This window comes from Phymastichus coffea, unplaced genomic scaffold, assembly GCF_024137745.1.
Source record: "Phymastichus coffea isolate CEN01 unplaced genomic scaffold, Cenicafe_Pcof_1.1 PCOF00057, whole genome shotgun sequence".
NCBI lineage: Eukaryota > Metazoa > Arthropoda > Insecta > Hymenoptera > Eulophidae > Phymastichus > Phymastichus coffea.
The window spans coordinates 498,490-511,540 of record NW_026706868.1 but is presented as its reverse complement, the minus strand read 5'-3'; the positions used below and the strand labels follow the sequence as shown (position 1 = coordinate 511,540).

At 43.1% G+C, this 13,051-nt stretch overlaps 1 protein-coding gene across 1 annotated transcript in view; it reads right to left on the bottom strand.

The window, feature by feature from the left end:
• Positions 1 to 7,565, bottom strand: part of LOC131666218 (broad-complex core protein) — a 51,235-nt gene extending 43,670 nt beyond the window's left edge. The window contains exon 1 of the mRNA XM_058938677.1: positions 6,797 to 7,565. The gene's annotated coding sequence lies outside the window, so the exon portion shown is untranslated. The remainder of the gene's footprint in view (positions 1 to 6,796) is intronic.
• Between the last annotated feature and the right edge of the window lie 5,486 nt (positions 7,566 to 13,051).

The following is a 13,051-nucleotide window of genomic DNA, read 5'->3' as shown; positions in this document are numbered from 1 at the left end:
CCCTTTCTCACATTACAGACTGGAGCGAAGCGGGCGCGCGCGCGCGCGCGAGAGAGAGAGAAGCAGTCCTTGCTAATATCTTACTTAAATAGTTGATGTATCGTGTGGCGTGCGGATGCCGATTTCTTTGGAAAACCTGACAGATTATAGCTTTGACACGATTTCCCTATAAATAATTCGCCCTCTGTGGCTGCAGCGAACGAGAACGCGCTTTATCAAATCGCGAACGAGAACGCGAATGGATTATTTATTAACGGCGACCCACTTGAACGCTCTCTCGCTTTGACTTCTCACGAATATAGGTGAGAGAGGTGGTTGCACGAGACAAAGCACAACCCGAAAGAGCATCTGCATAAATATATCGAGAGACCCTAAACGAGCGCCAGGCGAACATGTGTGCCATTTGTCACGATCAGCTGTTGCATCTCTCTCTCTCGAGGGGGTCTCTTTTCTAACTCCCGGAGACGGACCCGAGCTATCTTCCTCTCTCCGGTTTTTTTCTGCTGGTGCGACGAGAGCACGTGCAAACTCGTTCTCACGTGGATGGCCGAGCCAACTTGCTTGGCTGGAATATTTTTTACCTATGCAAGACTAGAAATCTCCGTTTTTCTTGCCACTCTTGCGTTGATCATCAAAAAAACTTTCAATCAATTGCGATTAGGATCAAAATTTCTCGAGACTGCTTACCGATAAGATAAGTTTTCGACGCACGAGATAGCAAAAAAGCGCTAACCTTCAAAAAATAAAAATAAAGTAGAATTAACAATCTGCGATAACAAGAAGTGCATATAAAACAGTCGTCCAAGCGACAAACATACACACATACACCACACGCATACATATGCACGGGTTAACAGCGAGAAAAAGAAGGAAACGAGTGAGCGAGAGAAGAACCGCAGGAATTCGATCTGCCCCCGATGTACCGTTCGCTCTCTCTCTCTCCCTCTCTCTCTCTCGCGCGCTCACTCGGCCAGCCGAACAATGAACACTTCATGCTCGACTGCGAGCGCAAAACGGTGCTTAAATTGAAGTGACGGGGGTTGGCCGAGAGCTGCAAGAGTAATCAACGCCACGATATATACCAAACTCCAAAGCAAGAAAACCGTACATATTCGACGACACTGTGTGATGTATACTTGCGCTATTAGGTTTTTAAAACTACACCGTACCCCTGTATATTTTAAGTGGTACGATAATTAATGTACCAGACGGTTTTTTCTTCTTGATGCTATTCGTTCAACATTTCAGTAGGTTGAAATATTAAGCAGCTGCGACGATCAATGTAATAAAACATATTATCCTACGTTACTGAGTTTCAATGTATATTCGAAGGTTAAAAGTTGAGTACGTTTTTTAAAAAGTGAGATCGATAAAAGTGTCACTACTATTAGCCATCAAGATATTACCAAGATGGTGAATCACCTAAAAAAATAATTATTTTCGTGCAGAACAATTGCGATCGTTTTAGCTGTAGTGCTTTCTTTCATAGCATAAGAGACAAAGAGCCTTATGAAGAAAGATAATATGCTATTCAATATTAATCATTAGATGTGTTTTCCTCGTAGCGACTGACATTTGGCGCCGCGCGGATATGCTGTCTTACATTTTCTGAGTGCGTACAAGGAAAAAAAACAACAATTATAGTTCTTTTTCCTGTTCTCGCGAATGACTCCTTTGAATAGCGAGTGTGGCGAATGAAAGAAAGAAGAAAAAGAAACAGAATTTAAATAGCCTCTTGAAAAGATTAAATTGTCATTTAGATGACCTACAAATAGCATAGATGAAATTCAAAACTCAGGGAATGTAAGAGACGAAAGAGGGAGAGAAAGAGAGAGAGAGAGAGAGAGAAAGCGCGAATACGTGAGCGTAGTATAGAAGGAAAATGTATTATAAAATACAAGAGTTGTTTAAGAATATATCGGAATGCAAACTCCTATTTTCGGGCAAGGTCATAGATTTGTATTATTCGCAGGCCGATTAAATGCAAGAGCCGATGATTCCGATCAAGCTGCTGACTTTTGTGTATCGTTTCATTATCAATTCGACTTATACGACTGATTTGACAAGAGAGATTTTAGCTGGAATTAACGTAGTGTGCGTTATTACTTGCTGTTCCATCGGTCGCTCTCTGATAAGATACTGTAACTTACTAGAAAATATTAATGCCGGATAAGAAATTTTTAGTGTACACTAATTAATGGAACTAACGACCGAAAAAAAGCAATACTTACGCGAGGAAAGAAAAAAAAACAGTCATCGGATTAGTATTTTTCTCCAATATAACGCGCTAAAATGGTAATAAAATTTGGCCGCTGTGATCGACAAGCAAATTAATGCGACGTGACAGGAGTAATTATGACAAGGAATAATTGTCGAACTCGAAAAAAAAATTGCAACGGCTCTCACGTTGGAAAATTTTTCACGCCGTCATAAATTATCTGCCCTTTTCTACGTATATGAAAGCTCGATAATTTATTCAAGTCCCTGTAAAAATGGCGTGTCAGAAGAATTTAAGAATCGACGCGCTCTAAGCATTAGAGACTCGTATGGTTTACTTGTGGGCCGAGTCTAATGTCCGAGATAACATAATCTAGTTACTAAGCGTCTAATCTAATCAAAGCGATGAGTTTGTACAGACATACATACGCATATTGAAGAAAAATTTCAAAGTCAAACGCGCGGCTGATGGATGTCGTCGACCTCATTAATGTGTGCTTTGCAAATGCCGCTCTTTTTGCGTTTCTCAAGATGCAACGCGATTCGGCGCGCAGTTGTTTTTACAACCTTGATTAATCAATGGCTCCGCGGTGGGTACTTGTATCCATCCATCTCTCTCTCTCTCTCTCTCTCTCTCTCTCTCTCTCTCTCTCTCTCTCTCTCTCTCTCTCTGCGTTACGTTCTCTCGTGTATTTACATATTAACTATGCAGTCGTTGCCATCACTTGAAAGATATCGATGACCTGGTCATTTGTTTAAATCAGTAATCCAATATAGTTGAATGAAAATTGCAAAAATGTTCCAGCTATCGCCAAGGCTTTCGCGCACTCGATCCTTTCGCGATCGTCGAATAAAAAAAATTCCTCAAAGATTCGTGACGTTTATGAGCAAAAGTGACGCGCGCCGCTGCTGATTATGCAACTCGCGTTTGCCATGCGAAATTTATTTCAGGACCCGAATAATAAAAATTCGCGCTTATGTAAACGAGCCCAGCATTGCATGCAATGCTAAAGTGACGGAATAGACTGATAAAAGTTGACTTTGGAGGCAGGTTAAGGAAAAAAGAAAGAGAAACAGTGCACGGCTATACGGCAAGAGAGCGGCGAGGAAAGGTGAGCTGAATGAATATTGTTTCAGTTGAATTTGTCGGCTCCGCTGGATAATCTATAAGTATTTGATCGTGAGAGATATCGCGAATAATAAAACTGTCCAAGGTTGCTGCGGCGCGGTGTATATTCTTGTTTTGCCGCAACCTTGCAACGCTCGCTGCCGATTTTTACTCGAATATACTGGTCTACAAAGCGCTCTGCCAACACAAAGAGTCCGAATCATAATTGTAGAATATCAAGCCCGTGGTGGGCCTCACTTAGCGCCTGGGCTTTCTTTGTGCGCCGAATGTGTATATTTTGCCTTGCAGCTGAAAGTGCGCAATACGCGCGGCGTAAAGGCAAGAAATTGGTAGATTGGGAGGCAACCAAATCGTCCTCGAAAGTGCGCGAGGCCTTAGACATGCGTGCGTGTGCAGTACACGGGCGCAACAAGCTGCACAGAGGTATATAGTTTGGATGCGTCACGTAACCAACGAGTGCGCTATAGAAAGAGAGAAGAGAGAAGAGAGGAGTGAGCAGCGAGCTGCGAAAAAGGAACGACAGGACGATCGCGCACGTCGTCACACACACGTATACACGCGCGCGCGCAGCAGAGCGCGGCTTGCTCTCAAGGCCAACCTGTGCGAAGGCGAGCCAGGCTTATATACTACTATGCCGCGGCTTAGTAGCAAGTATATAGTAGAGAGGGACCTCCACTTCCTGAAAGTCCAGCGCGCTCAATGCCGATCCTTCTTCTTCTCCGCTCCTTTTTCTCTTGATATTCCGTGCCTACTCGCGCCATTGCTCGCGCTACAAGGACGCGCAAAAAGGACTTGCCCGATCGCCGTGCCACACATGCTCTCTCTCTCTCTCTCTCTCTTTCTGCCGCGCGGCTTTTTCCTCGCACATTTTCTCTCTCCCTCTCTTCTTATTTTTTCCAAAGACTATTCATAGATCTCGCGCTGAAAAAAATTCGACTTTAAACCGCCGAGCAAAGTCAATGGTGCAAGCTCTATCTCTCTCTCTCTCTCTCGCTTTCGCTCTCTTTGCAGTGGCTATTTTTGCAGGGCACTCTATAGACAGTCGCTATTTTTGCGAGCGCTGTTTTTCCGAGCGTGCGCATCGGTACGCAAACGTAAAATTGGAATACGTCGAATATGCGCTCCCAATTTATGGCTACTATTTACTGTTGGTCGCGATAAATTAATCAAAGCCGAATATTTCTCAACGCCGGGGCGCTATGAATGATCGCTCTGCGCCATATTCTCTCTCTCTCTCTCTCTCTCTCTCACTCTGTTTCAAACGGTTAGAGAACCATACGGACCATACCGAAGAACCATGCGGTTTGATTCTCTATGTTTGAACACGGGATTTTTCACAGAAAAAAGGAAAGAAATGAATATTACGTTTTATCACGTTTTACAGAAGGAGTGAGTGAGAGAGAGAGAGAGAGAGAGATAAACGGTCAAAAGCTTGACCGATTGCCGAGCGGGGTCGCGGCACTTTTAAACAAACTATTCACGCGCGTCGATAACCGAGCGTTTTTTTTCTGTAAAGTGGCTTTCCTAGATAAACAATGGTTTCCGCCGCAGAACTGAAAATATTTCACGCTATCAACCTGTCAAGACACCTGCTTTTGCCCTGGCAGGAAAAAAAACCTAGGCGGACGAATTCTAGCTCGCAAAAAGAAGAGGCGATGCTCGTCGCAAACTCTACTAATAGAACGCGTGGAAAGAGAGAAGCGATACGACTGGTTAAGACACTTAGAGCGAGCGAGCGAGTGAGAGAGAGAGGTTGTGGCTCGTTGTTGATCCAGCCAGTCAGGGTCACGCGGCGGCGCGTCTGCACATATCAAGCGCTGCTCGCGTCTGCACACAAAGGATCGCGCTGTGTGTTTGGCTCTCTACTGCTGCGGCGCAAGCGGGGGATTACGTCACGCGCCGGCCGCCGCCGCCGCCGACGAGCGGCTGAGTAAGAGAGAGAGAGTGAGAGAGAGAGCGAGAGAGAAAGAGAGAGAAAGAGCGAGAGTCGGCGAACCCGTCTAACGGCCGTCTAGCGATCGTCTAGCCTGCTACCGCCGACACTATGCTGCTCTCGTTCACGGTCTAGGCCAACAAGCGCGACCGCGGGCACGCCGACACCCACCCGCTATTATTACATTTACTCCAAACAGGTTAGTCATCGAGCAGCAGCCGTCGCCGCTAGTTCGACAAACTATGCGGGCGGTATAACACGCGTACTGTAAAAAATATTGTTTGGAATAGTTGTGAACGTAGTCAAAATACTAGTCGCCAATAATGCCTATACGTAGACGCAACGATTGTTATATGTGGGGATCGCGTTACAAACTCGTGAGGAAAAAGCAAGTCCGTTTCTTGCGCTTTTTCGCTTTAGTACGTTTCCCTCGCGGCCTACACGAGAGCAAAAAAAGCGTAGCTGTAAGCAGACTTGCGCGCGCTCTTTCTCTTTCTCTTTCTCTCTCTCTCTCTCTCTCTCTCTCTCTCTCTCTCTCTCTCTCTCTCTCTCTCTCTCTCTCTCTCTCTCTCTCTCTCTCTCTCTCTCGCTTGTCCTCGTGATATCTCTCTTTCGCGCGCCGGGGATGCAAGTGCACGGGAAAAGCGACAAGTGGGAAAGCCACGTTGCCTCGCGATAAGTACAATAACAATCGACTGCCTTTCGCTATTTCTTTTAATGATTACAGTGTAGGAAATGCGGGCTTGTCGTGGATTAATTATCGAATTCCGAGAGCTTCCAGTTTATTTGGAATACTTCGGTATATAGATTTATTAAATTTTTTTCCTCTTTTCGCCGGGACGTACACTAATATATCTGCCCAAGGCCAAGTGACCACACGTCGCAATCATTTCTGCTTGCGAAAAAACCCATGGAAAGCTTCGTAAAAATGAACGAATTAGCAACGAAGCATCACGTATTCGACTGTAGGATTTCGATGAAAAATATAGCCTTGACAAACTTATTATCTCGTTTATTTATTTGCACGAAATTTGCACAAGGTCGCAAGTCATGTAAAGAATCTCTTTGTTCGTCATTATACTCGCTAAACTGCCTACAGTACCGAAAATACCATTTTCTTTTTACAATAATTTTCCCGAGCATTTTACGTTTTTGTCGGAGGATAACCGTCAACTCGTAAACTATATGCGAAATTTTTTATTTTTACTTTTCAACGGCCTTGTTTAGATTGAAAATATTTATAATTATCAATCGTCCTTATTTATAATTACTACAAAAGAATGCAACAAGAAAAAATGCTGAAAATCGCTACTCGATAGATTTTTTTTTTGTTATCGTCGTTGCGAAACAGTTGCAAGGTCACGCGCTCTAACCTCTTTCTTTTGACATAGCCACGTTGCAGTTTCGGATGGCACTCCTTGATTCTCAAATATGAGTTTTCTCGCAAAAAAGGAAGATGGAGATCGAAAATGCAAGCATGACTTGGTTTTGTTTTTAAATCTAATCGTATGCCGTACCTTGTTCAGGTCCCAGTGTAGAACAGAAACAGTGGTCGTCGTTCCCTCGTAGCGCCAAGTTCTCGTCCTTGCTGATCTTCGTAACGTGAAGAGTCCTTGGTTCGCGTGTTTCTGGCGGCTCGTCGTCTCCTCGCGGCGCTGTCTATTTGCAGCTGACGACGACTAAGGGAGTAATGGTAGCAGTAGTATCCCGTGGCCTCGAGTCCGGCCCTACGTCCATCTCACTTGGCGCGCACTCGTAGCAGCAACAGCAGCACAACAGTACTCTACGCTCTGACACAGTTTCTTGCTTCTTTAGTACGGTTATCATTCAGTCGATATACTTGCACTTGTCACGCATGTATTTGATGGTATATCGAAGCAGTCTTTAATAACGAACAAATCAAACAAAAGAAAAGAAAAAAGTCAGCGCTGGCAGTTCGTGTTCTTTCTTTTTTTCTTGTTCCTTCGATCGAAAAGTTCAGTCTTCTCAACGCGAGCACTGTGTATAGGTGAACATGTGTGTTGTGTTGGGTGTGTGTATGTGTGTATGTGTGTGTGTGAATGGAAAACGTGGACGGTGGATTGCACTCGATAGTAAGCAGCAGCACGTGTTCGCGCGGTATGCTTGCGGATCGGTAGATAGTGTGTTTGGTTGGTATTCAAAAACGAAGGGCGGCGAGATGGCGAGAGCCGGACACCTAGTCTAAGAGTGATTGGGAACGCGACTGGGCAGCACTTGATTCGCCACTGCCTCTGCTGCCTTCGAGCTCTCCTCTCCCGTGCACTTTTTTCGGCGGCGGACTCGCCACTCTTTTTCGCCAGCCTGCCTCGTTGCTCTCTCTCTCGCGCTCACTCTTTCTCTCTCCTCTTCGCTTATTCGCATTAGTAGTTGTGTATACTATAGTAGTCCGCTCTGACACAGCCTAATGAGCTTGTGTGCGTCCCGTAAACCCGAAAGAGAGAGGGAAGTACGTGCAGCTGTGTGCGTGCGTGCGTGCGAGTGTGCGTCTGGAGGGGTATAGTTACCGAAATGTTAACCTCGTGGAACCACTTTTTATTGAGTGTCGCAAAATTCATAGCCGGAGCGTAGCGCGCTCCTCTAAAAAAGGGGAGGGGAGGCCAGCAGCGGAGCGAGGGGTAAGCGCCCCCACTTTTGCCAACTCGCTTAAAAAACAACCTGGAGTGAGAGAGAAAAGAGGGGCTGGAGGGGCCACCGCGCTTTCGCGCGCTCTCTCTCTCTCTCTCTCTCTCTCAACACACTCTTTTCGGCCCCCCTTATGACAACCCCCTCAACCCCCCACCACCACGGCGCCACTTATACTACTACTACTACTACTACTACTACTACTACTACTACTGCGTGTACACGCAGAGCTTTCTCTCGCACTCGCTTACTCTTTATTCTTCCTCCTCTCTTTCTCCGCTCTTGCAAGCGAGTGCGACACACCGCGATATGTACAATATAGCTATATATCGCTGAGAGAGAGAGAGAGAGAGAGTGGGAGACTCTCTCTCTCGCTCTCTCCTTTTTTCGCCGATTTGCCAAAAGGAGGGAGCGACGTTTAGCCCGGCGCGCTTGCTGCATGCATAGCCAAACTTATGTACAGTTAGCTGCGCGCATCCAAAAGTGAGAAACTCTCACATACATACACACGTTGATACAAGCATGTATCCGCGTATGCGTGAGAGGACGTATCTTTTTTTCTTCTTCTTTCTCTCTGCGGAGACTGCTTGCCTGCCATGTAGTCGCCTTGTGTAAAAGGATATTTCCTTGCGAAATAAGGATGGATTATTCATGCGCGATGTTAACGGTTCAATATCATTAGGAGACTCTTTCTTTCTATCGAAGACTTACATAGGATGTGAGACTTCAGGGCGCTTTATTAAACATTGATCGCAGCCAACTTTCCAAGATAGCCCGACAAATTCACATGAGATGTAATTTAGCTCGGAGCTAATTATTAAGAGCGAAATCGAGTTAAACTTCTTCGATTGCTGCTGTCACTCAGGATACGTGTATCTTTAAATTTTCATGCAGAAATATATAAACCTTAAGAGTCTGATATTCATTAGACTCTCTCGCTCCATTATACAACAAGAAGAAATTAATCGAGCTTCAATGAAATTTAATTGTATTTCTCGTTATGCGGTACGAGTATTATCTATTGGCTTTCGTCTTCCCGTTAAGAATCTAATTTCAGATACACACGAAAGCACTATTTGATATTTAACGAATTATTCATCGGGCATGATTGTCAGATCACTCCGCCATGAATGTACGTATCTCAGTGTGTTAGCGATTTTTTTTCTACATGTGTTGATGCACTCCGTATGTATGATAATTCTGCCTTGTCATTCTAAATCACTGGCAGGCTACAAAAAAACTGCATCTTCATTCAGAGCGAGTCAATTAATATTTGACAGGTCATTAGCAGCGCTACTCTTTCTCTCTAATTGATGTGCGTAACGACGCAAGTACATTCGGTAAAAAAACAGATGCACCAATCGCCTATTCCTTTGCAGGGGAAGGAGAAAGAAAACAAGCCGCTGCACCGAAAAATTCTTCTTGTTTCAGAATCCTGACGTTTTGTCTCGACACTGCGCGACTGAATGAGTTATAACTGCATCGCACAAACAGCCTCCGTGGATAATAGAATAGGGTATGTAGTATACGTGTTGTGCGTGCGTTTTGCTGCACACTAAACTGGTTTCCTATCCGCGCTTCTCTTTTTTTCTTGCATTGGCCGTCTTCTATTTTGCTTTCTCTCTCCCTTTTTCGAATCCTTTTGGTCCTGTTGCCGCCGGTGCAGCTTGACTCTCTGTCTCTCTCTCACTCTCTCTCTAATGTCTCTCTCGCTCTCTCTCTCTCTCTCTCTCTCGTTCGTCCTTAGAAAAATATATTCCCACATTCGTGAGAAAGACAATTCAATAGGAAGAAGGACGAAGGAAGGACTAAGGTTTCTTTCGTCTTTTGAGGCAAGAAACAACGTTTTTCTGCACTTAATTTCCATATTTATGTATGGATAAGCTAAACCTCGTCGACCCATACTTTCACTGATCGACGATTCCCTACTTCCAAGTTTACTTTTACCTTGTTTTATCGTTCTCCTTTTTGTTCTCTCTTTTACTTTGTAAGCTATTGGGCTAGCTTCGAAAATAGATTTTGTGTTTTTTTGCCTTTAACCAACACACATAACGTACCCAAGTATCTAACTTTTTTCCTTGTCTTTGGAACTTATACAATCATTTTTGTACAATGCCCACATAGATATCATGGCGTTCTTGGTACGATCAATGCCACGCATACATAATAGTGTCGCAGAGAATTAAAATGTTTTCTATTAAGTATTGGCTAATTTATTTTGAGGCGTCACATCAATATTCTTGGAGCTTCTTAAATATATAATTTGTCATGGGTTCATTGTCTTGACCGTGATAAATCATCAATATAGATATCACAACATACAAGACTATCAATTTTAGACTTTTTACGCGTATGGATGTCCCTCTTCATATATGATAGTCAATTATGATGTCGCTAAAGAAAACATAGGGTTATAGAATTGGGATATATGTTAATTTACGTAGTGGCGTTATCGCTGATAAAACATCAAAATACAATGTTGCGGTAAAAAATAATCGAGACACCGCGAAATCAAGGCCAAATTTATATTTTAATTGTTTTTATTGTGGCGTGAAAAGAGCAGAAATCGTTATTTCGATAGTATACTTTCATAATAGTATACGACGTGAAAGCATAATTCGGCGAGAGGACAGCTTTAAAACTTAAAATTCCAAGCTGGTTATGTAGCCGAATATAGAAAAAAGGGGAAAAAGCAGTGAAAAAATAATAACGCAGCTAGTTGCGAGGCTTATAGCTGCAGTCTTTTTATCGTAGGCGCATGGAATTGAGATGGCGTGGGCCTTACTAGCTTCTCGAACGACGAGACACAGCTCCTCCGAGCGAAGAGAAGAAAAGGACGTCGAAAAGAAGAAGAAAAAAAGAGACGAGAGAAGAAGGCCTGTGGGCCTGCAGCGCGTGCATTCGCTAGAGAGGGCCATGAACCCCGAACAGGTTGCCCCCTTGGACGTTCACCTCCAACTCACTCTCTTTTCCCCTTGCCGAAATTTCGCGGTCCCCCTCACTCCTCCTCCTTCTTCCGATCCTACACGCTCCCGCTATCGGCCAAAGCTAGAGCTCCTCCTTCTCCCTCTCTCTTCTTCCTCCTCGGGCCTTCTGGCCCTTTCCTTTTTTTCTTCCCTCTTCTTTCTTTGATGCTTCTCGACTTCTTCACTGCACTATGCAGTTCGCGAACGCGAGGGGTGAGCCGGAGAGAGTAGATAGCGTTTGCTTCCAAAATTACTACGAGACTTTTAGATCCTTTTGCAAGAGATCTTCATGGGAAAGAATTTTTTAGTTGCGCGGCAAGCCGTCATGCTGCTGCTCGTGCTTCTTTCGACTTAGTTTTCGACTGAAATTTTTTCGCTCACCGTCGCGATAGATGACCAATAATAAATGCGCGTTTTTTTCAATTTTCGACCTTTTGACGTGCTTCTTTCCAAATAATATATTTACCGAATATCAGAGACGTTTTATATTGTATTTAAGTTAAATTCTGTCTACATTTCTCATTCAAAGACATGATGCATCGATTTTTATCCGATAGAAGGGTCTACTATTTGTAGAAGAATAATGTCAATTGTCAAATTGTGTTTTTGTGTGGATTATGTTGTTCGAGACTCAACTAGCGCAATTGAAATTTACAAAATCTAGCGTATGAAAAGAAATATAACTTATTCTGCAGCTTGTCATGTAAAAACTACGATTTAATCGCAAAGATCGAATACACAAGCGCTCGCGAAGATTTCTTCGCGATCTTTAATCCACTTGATTTCAAATGAAATCATAGTAATTTTGTGTGTCTTGCATGCACACGAGCACCAGTTGCATCCTTCTTGATCCTCTCTCTTCTTCGTTCTTTCTTTTCTTCGCCCTCTCCTTGCGGCCATCCCTCTTCTCCGTTTCTTCTACGCAGTGTTAGATAATCTCTTGCGCGTTCGAAAATTGCCGTGTACCTCCAGGCCCTTCTGCTTCTCTTTTATTTTTCGTATTCTGCCCTCCTCGATGAGAATTCTTCATGGCAGGTTACTAGGATGATTGAGAAACGTCGATGGTATGAATAGTTCAGATATTAAGCAGCCAAAACTTTTGAAAATTGTTAATGAGATGGGAGAGAGAGAGAGAGAGAGGAGCTTGTATCGCGAATTCTTAATGTACATCGATTTCCGAAAGTTTGTTAATAATTGATCGAATACTAAGGAACTGGAGGTATATATCTATTTATTAAGCGAAATTGATTTAATGTTTCATTACTGGCACGTCTTCTGACGCTATGAGGAATGTATTAAGTTTGAGAATTATTGATGTGCATATCGATGTGTCCAAAGGAAATTTTCGTAGTTACCAATTCATTGACGCCTCTTTAACGAAAATCGAAAATTCATACATTGATTTAAAAGCAGATTCATCATATTATTACAAAATTGCGTTAAACTTTCATGTAACACAAACAAGAATACATGAAATTTTTATGCAACGACTTTTTTTAATTATTCCGACATTTGGAGCGTAGACTTGTCTAATATAATTATCTTTATTTAAAACAAAAACACCAATGATTTTTTCTAGCATCTAAGTACATTGATGATTGATTTTACTGCTTGGAATATCACATTCTGTTTACTCAGCATTCAATTACAATGAAAACATTTCATAATTCTAGATATAATTACTTTATTTTATCAGCTTTATAGTTTGCTGGCATATATATGATTTTCCACAAGATCGATTCCATGTTTCGCAAAGGAGTGTTTAAAATTCAAACGAATTTGTGGATGACACGTTTAATTTCTGTTCATCCACAATCGTCATCGATAGATTCAGCAGCTTCTCTTAAGGCTAGACAACGTCGTCACTCTTGTAAGGCCGTGCGTATTAATTATGACGGCTACTAATAATCTTGTATTCATCCACGTCACGTAAATCTGCGCGACTACCCGTCAAGGTAGTAAAAGTTAAAGCGCCTATAAAAGCATGTGCGGCTGCTGCTGCTGCTGCTGCTGCTACTACGCTTATATCGCGAGTTCTCGATCGGGCGGTAATGCAATTTTTAAATCCTCGTAAATTTCGCGCCCCCGAGCGACCTTTCTTTTTTTAAATTTTTTTCTTGCAGATTTTTTAAATCAAAAAAGAAGAATCTGTGTCTCTAAGTG